This window comes from Trachurus japonicus, chromosome 22 (assembly GCF_045865225.1).
Source record: "Trachurus japonicus isolate A0001 chromosome 22, Traja_1.0".
In the NCBI taxonomy this organism is placed as follows: domain Eukaryota; kingdom Metazoa; phylum Chordata; class Actinopteri; order Carangiformes; family Carangidae; genus Trachurus; species Trachurus japonicus.
Window position 1 is genome coordinate 24,681,551 of NC_140928.1, and position 7,902 is coordinate 24,689,452.

General features: G+C 41.9%; 1 non-coding gene across 1 annotated transcript; it reads left to right on the forward strand.

Moving 5' to 3' along the window:
* The first annotated feature begins 796 nt into the window (after nt 1-796).
* On the forward strand, nt 797-868 carry trnap-cgg (transfer RNA proline (anticodon CGG)). Its single transcript has one exon. It is a non-coding gene; the product is annotated as a tRNA-Pro (tRNA).
* Nucleotides 869-7,902: the final 7,034 nt, after the last annotated feature.

A 7,902-nucleotide genomic window follows, 5' to 3' on the forward strand; every position in this document is an offset into this window, starting at 1 on the left:
TTGTTACCTGAATCTCTGCTGCAGGTTTTGGAAGAATGGAACGTGTAGATTTTCTGGATGGATCACAGCTCAGGCGTGTGTGTGTATGTGTGTGTGTTTGCAGATACACACAGTGGTATGTTCTGGCATCACCAAATATAATTAAACGGCCTGAAGAGCATGCACCCTTGTCAGAATTTGTACTGCAGGTGGAGTCTGTACAGTGTGGGTAATTTTAAGGTCTTGTCTGTCTTTACACTACAGGCCTTGATGCCCAATCCTGATTTGTTATCTATATCCGATGATACATGTTCTATCAGAAGTGACTCATATCCGATATCTGCCTTTACACCTGCTTTGCTTGTGTGAAACAACCCACGGAAGAGGGAATAAGCTAGTGATTTTTTTTTTTTTTGAAGACAGATACATTATAATCCCATAATAATTATAAATGAAGGTGAGTCTGGTGCTCAAAGTTTATATCCAACACATCCAGCCCAGTTTACATCAGATGTTCATTGAAAAATCCATGTTATACAAGTCAGTGTCCATGGGGAAACCTTTATATTTCACCCCAAGACACAGAATTTCCAAAATTTGGGAACAGAATTATCTCATAGGAGGCTCATTGGTTTAGGGATATGATTCTCGCTTTGGGTGCGAGAGGTCCCGAGTTGAAATCCCGGACGAGCCCAGGTTACACAGGATCCAAAGATGTTAATTGAAAAATCCGTGTTATACAACTCAGTGTCCATGGGAAAGTTTTATATTTCATCCTAAGACACAGAATTTACAATTTTTTGGGAATAAAACAGGAGGCTCGTTGGTCTAGGGGTATGATTCTCGCTTCGGGTGCGAGAGGTCCCGGGTTCAAGTCCCGGACGAGCCCTTTGGTACATAAGATCTAAGGATAGACAATGGCCTCATGTCTGTGCGCTGAAATTTGTGATCACTGTGGTGTGATTTAACAAATAACAAAATTGTCCTAGAAAAAAAAGCACCTCACTCTGCTTCGCTAGCAGACTGAAACATTGTGAGAATGTACTACCCATTGAGGGAGATCTTGTTGAGAGCTTTTTAGGCCCTCCCGTAGTTGTTTGAATGAAACAGTCTGAAAGGTTTGCAGCATTAATTAAAAGTGTGAACGACTGATACAAAAGTACGAACCACAGACACATATTTGAAAGAGGATAGTATCCTAAAAGACAGAATTCGATTTTTTTTTTGAAAACATATCAGCTCCACTGAGGCTCGTTGGTCTAGGGGTATGATTCTCGCTTCGGGTGCGAGAGGTCCCATGTTGTTAGGTCCAATGCTTGAATGTTGAGAAACTGCCGTTAACAGGATCAGGCAATATTTAATGCTTAAACACTGACAGTAGAACATCTAGTTATGATTAAAAGTTGCTGTTTAGCCTTAATAACTCAATCATTCAAGTCCACAGTTTTTGTTCTCCCAGACAAATATTCTCTTGTACTCATGAATGAACTGATTCAATTTTGGTGGTCAAAGGTCGAAGGTCACTGGGACCTCACACACATTGTAATTGTCCATAACACACAAATTGACTTGGTAATTATAACGCAGCTTAACTCAAATGGGCTCAGGGATAAAATGAATAGCATTTTATATCCAGAAGGTCAAAGGTCAACTTCACTCTGATCATAATGTTGATTGTGCCATTATCTTCTGCAACTAGAGAAGGTGATTCTAGTTTTCAAATGTTATATTTCCACCAAAACATCTGATCTGTCTGCAATCTTCACCTCCACTGACTCTTGGTTGGAAAAGATGGTCTGCTTTAATACACAAACAGTTCAAGGAGTGAGCACTCGGTGTGAACACTGTTCTCTGGGGTGACTATTGTGTGCTTTGTATGCCCAACATCCACATTAGACACCTCGTTCTTCATTAATGGCTGACTGACACTTATAAGTCAGAAAATCGTAGTATTCTGTAATAGTGAATGTAACACCAACCTGCTCTATGACACAATTATTAATCACCAATCAATTACACACTAATAAAGGATTGTTAGTTAAAGCTTTTATAAAGTGAGAACAGTAGAAAGTTACTTTCAGTAAATAAATGTAAATGCTTGGGGAAAGTGAGTTAAAATAAACTTACTAATTGTCTCTTAACTCTTAAAGAGCTCATACACTGAAATATAATTGATCAAAATCTCTAGATATACCGAAGGCCGGTCTGTGGTGGAGCAGAAGCCTGGACGGTCTCCACTGCACTTCAGCAAGAACTTTGATGTAGTTTGACCTAGGGCAATAGATTCTCCTTGTACAAACTTTAAAAAGCAGCAGCCAGGTACGGTCGACGGCTAACTGAGTCGGTGCTGCTGATTAGCTGCTGGTGAACTTCACTGGGTTCACATGTAAAGTATGAGGCCGTGAGTCTGGAGGGCGCAGGTCTCATGTTTTTACATTCTGTGTGGTTAGCAGTGTCTTTCTCATCCATGCAGGTTCAGAGCTGATGCACAGGGCCGGGGCGCTCTGAGTCCAGCGAATGCCTGCCCAGCATGCAGCTCTTGAAATAACCAACAACAATATGGGGTCGAAACCTGAGAGGGGGAAACCAGTCGGAAGACCAACACAAATTAATATGAAGGTAAATAAGCAGTTAGGGATGGAGGGGCAGTTCAATGAGCAGCATGGAGCTGGAATAATATTTGTCAAATGTCCAGTCTGGTCTCCTGGCCCGAGTAATTGCTTTCCTTCACAACGGGGGATGCAAGCATTCTGTGATTGGGTACACAGACAAGTCTGCTCCACTGTGGCAAAGGAATTTGGCACCTTGGAAAGCCGCGTTGAAATACATCTGGACAAACTGAGTCTGATCTGCTTCATTCACACTGAAGGCAAAACAGTCCACAGCTTTTCAGCTCAGAGAGGTTGACCACCGAAAGCTTCTTGTGATCTTCTATGAACTACAGCCAATAAACAATTTTCACTCCCTTTATAGTTTATAGAGCCACAGTGGTTCCCGCTTTTCACATAAGGTCCACATTGTGAGCAGAAAGAGACAATTTTATTGTCATAGATAATCATAGTTATTATTAAAGACTCATTTGGTCAGGGTGGCTGATGAGCACTGGCCTATGATGTAGAACTTAATATGTTATTTATTTAGGTTTTTAATCCATCAATCAGCTTTATACTCTACTACTAGCCAATCCAAGACGACAGTGGTTGAGAATGGTGTACAGGGCGCAAGTCTATCACAGGGCTGACGTATACAGCAGAGGAAAAACCACCTAGTACACTCACATTCCCTCCTATGGGCAATTTAGAGTCGGCAATCAACCTAGTGCTCATGTCTTTGGACTGTGGGAGGAGCTGGAGAAACAGACGAATGCAGACTTGCTCTTGTTGTGAGGCGACCATGCAGACAGATTGAAGAATCTCTATAATCTCTGCTACATCAGATGAAGAGGTTTGATTTCCTGGCTTATGTTCCGATGAATAGCAATGACTTTGTCAACAAACAAATAAGAAAGGGGGCTAGACACACACAAGAAACAATAATTTCCTGTGTAATCAGGGATTAGCAACAATGTTTCAGATGCACTCACTTGCAAATGAAGTGGTTTAGATCATCTACTGGTTGTTGCTTACAACCTGTCTCACCATCTGACTGCTAATGTTTGTTGAACCTGTAGTGATGTTGTCTTGTTTGTTGATGTTAACAGTTATTTGGTGAAAACCATGTTACAGTCGAAAATAAAGAACTGAGATGCATTAAAACAAGATTTTATCTTGCTCATAGTGGTACCTGATCCTTATCGCCCATCCATTAGCAACACATATCTCATCCCTGTGACACTCGATACAAAAGCAGTGATGAATATATTGTGTCTGTTGTCTGTTTAAAAATGCAGTGTTAAGTTGTTTTCTCTCCCATTTGATTCCCATTGATATGTATTTGTACTTCCCCTCCGCATTCCCGCCCGGCGCTCCTTCACTTATCACCCGCAGCCTCCCCTTTATCTTCCTGCTCCACCTGTTTTGATCCTGACTCATGTTGGGTGATTGAGAGATTATTTCACGCTTAATGTGGCCTTTTGTCAGACACCCTACCCGGCCCGCTGTCAGCGCACACAGCCATAGATTCTTGGCTGAGGTTCAGTTGCAGACACAAACATCTCATTTCCTCTCACAACAGCGCAAGCTTTCCATTTCCACTCATCAAATCCCAAACATTAGACGGATTAGTATCATGCTATCATATTCTTGGTGATTTTAATGGAATCCTGATCGGTTTGGTGGGTGGAGCTGATATCTGATTATAGAAGAGCTTTTTTCAGGTAAATGATAAAAAATAAGCAATTTTGCAAAGGGAGGGAGGATTTATTCAGAACTACGGTAAAAGATCAAACAGAACAATATGTTAGAAGCCTCATTATAATGTTATACTCTAGGAAGCTGGGAGTCTAATTAGTTTTTGCTACCACTGCTGAATCACATGGACCAGTAGAGTTTTACGGGAACAACACTGGGAAATTGGAGCGAGATCTTAAACATGCCTTCAGCAGATTCAGCATCTGCCTTTTCTCCTTCAGGCCTAAGCCATGGCTTTTATTCTGAAGCCAGATCTGCAAGAAACACTAACTTAACCACACTGTAATCAGCCTGAAAACTTTCCACCAGAGCAGCGTGCATCATCCCTTCCCCCCTCCCCCCTCCCGACTCTCTCGTCTCTCTTTCTCGGAAATTCCATCCATATCCTCCAACTGTGGGACTGCAGCAAGTACAACAAACATCCCGGCGGGAGAGCGGCGAGGATCTTGCATGTTCTGACTTTAAACACAGCCGCCGAATGTCTGGCTTAACCATTGGCCATGTTTCATCTTTAGGATGTACAGTGGAGCAGAGATGTGAACATGAGCTGCATGCCAAACCAAATAACCACAGCACATGGTCTGCACAGAGAGACTGAGCACAGAGGCAACTGGAAGAGACAGCTGCTGGTTTCACTGGAGCAGCTTTTGCTTCAATAGCACTTTCTATTTAATCCAAGGATGGAGGTGTGGGCATATTATGCTTGAAGCCGGGGCCAAGAGCCGGGCTCCAGGCCAGTTCAAATACAGATGTCGGCCCCACAGAGTGAGACATTTATTTATGAACAAGGCCCTGTAGGTGGTGAGCCTTTCTGTGGGTTAACAAGGAAAATCATGCCCCAGAAAGGTGTTTTGAAAAAGTGCATATATTCGGTAAAAAAAAATAAAACAAAACTTATAATTAAAATGTAGTTTGATTTATTATGACTGGATTAATACATGAATGGGAACATGCTAAATATTTAAAAAGTGCTCCGAAACACTTCTCCTCATCCCTTCAGCCTTTCCACAGTCAGGCACAGACAATGGTGTAGGTAGTGATTCATGATGCTTAAGAGCGGCTGATCAAGATTTTTAAGTCAAGTGTGCATAAATTCTCTGCTATAATCCATCAGGCAGACAAAGGAGAGGGCTGCAATAAAAGCCAGACCTCCTCAAGACGGGGGGAGAGATTTATCTGCTGCTCCAAGGGTTTACTCAAACAAGGATGCGTACTGTCGCAGCTGCAGCACACAGACGGTGGAGAGCATGGAGAGCCATGGGTTTAAGCCAAAGGAAACTTTACAATTTGTCCTGCTGGCTGTGACAGGGGGAGAGAGAGAGAGAGTAGTAAACATATACGGCTAAATCAATAACATTAAGGGTAATAATGCCTTTTTGGACATGTGAATGTCACAAGAAAGATAGTATAATGTCTTCATTTCACAGGGCCCATGCATCTGTGTTTGCACCAGCATTCATCACATTTACAGAGAAGATAACAACAGTCTGGGATTCTGTATCTCAGTGGCCAGAGGTTGCGCACCAGAAAATGGTTTTCCATGATGCATTTCCTGCAGGTTAACAGTAAAGATAGAGTTTCAAATATGACCTGGACTCCTCACTTCCCTGTCTGGCCATGACTTGTGTCAGGACATAAACATACACTGCTGTGAATTACAAGGTCACTGATGCTCTTAAAGGACATCAGTCCTTGGCTTTGGATCCAGACATGTTTGTCAGATAGAGTGTGCATTGCCAGGATGAACAGTGTGATAGAAATAGTCTAGTGATGACCATCATCTTGTCCTTCGGCAAATGTCCTGTTCATACACATCGGAAATTGGTCAACAACATGATGAGATAGCTAAACAATTTATCTTCAGTGTAGCCTTGGCTAGGTTGAACTTGCATTGGGTATCACAGTCTCATGCCCAGACTGTACAGACTAGTCAAAACTCAACAGATGCATTTTGTGTATCACAATATGAACAAAATAAAGTTTAAATATAAGAGACCTTTATCTCAACAATTCACCAATAGTCTGCAAAAATGCTGTTAATAACATCAACTTAAATGAATGATACTGATAACTTTAATGTTAATAAAACTCATTTCAAACAAATAGATGCATAATTTGCATCAGATCAGCAGATTTGACCTATTAATGCTGATGCCAAATTAGATGTTTAGATTTTTGATTAACCATTAGCTAAGAGAAGAATGAAGCTGGCAGATACACTGGTGGTGTGGACCAACATGTGAGGTAGGAAGTACATTTGAGCCATAATCATGCCATGTTATATGTGGAAAAATGACAAATGCGTGTGAATGTTTCCTCACAGACATATTGCTCTGACCACACTGGGACCTGCTGCTTCGGCCCGTCCCTCAGCTGTCTCATTACCACATTACCAGTTACCTCCAGCTGCACCGGAGTCAAGAACTTCAATATCGGCCATGTCTTTTTATGTAACGCCATGGGTCTCCTTCTTGATGTCTTTCTGTTTATCTTTGCTTAGCAGAACAAAATGGAACTGGGGAGTGAGTGGACAATGGATGGAGACAAAGACAAGGAAGGTGATGTGATGTGATATGACATTAAATTACAAGATGACATGCACCATTAATGTGGCAATATGACAGCTTTTGTTATTGTTATATTTTTACTGATTGTAAAGGCAAGAGAAAATGTTTTCCCTTTTTTATGGTCGTGTGATACATGTGGTGAATAGAACATAAAACAATGTAATGTCATTGGCAGTATATACTGTACTGGGGGCAAATATGTGTGCAGGAAGCCCTGGTCACTCTTTTGAAAACATGTCAGACAAAGAGACTCACTGCAGCTACACTGTGATAAAGATATCTAGACATTATCATAGATCACCATTATTAGCAGCATGTGTGTGTGTGTGTTCAGGTAATGACGCTGTTTGTACAACAGTAATTGTGTGTGCAGTGGTTTCGAGGTGACAGAAGTTCAGTCTGAGCAAATTTGGAACCAGAGCCTTGTGTTAAAAGCTTCCTGGCAACTTTCCTGTCAGCAGAGATGGGGGGTGTGGGGGGGCTGCATTAACCGTTGTGCCTTTTTCTGGTTCTTGGCAAAGCAGTCGGAGCCAAGAACACATTTCCTGCCAATTGGACACATGGCCTTCAAATAAAGTTCAAATAAAATATCCAAGAATCGCATTCAGGTTCTGTTGAGGGGCATTTGTGGCTAAGTTCTCTGGGCGTCAGTGTAAGCCAGCGGTATATTTTTCATCACCAAGGAAAACATGATGCCAGGTACACTTTTCAATATGAGCACTTCTCATTCTTTTGCTCCAGGGCACTTGGAGAGAACGAGAGACAAATGCTGGCATGGGGAGGCAGACCTCACATTGCTTTTCTTATGAGATCAGGGTTTTTTTTCTCCCCCAAGGTGTCTTCGGATGGAAAATTCATCCTTTCCTCTTTATTTTACTAGGATGCCAAACACTTAACAGCTCACACACATATTCTGTGACAGCACACACAGCACTAACAAAACACAGACTGCTACGTCCTTCACACAACAGGAGTGGTCGGGCTTATCTGAGCGTGGTGGGATAAAG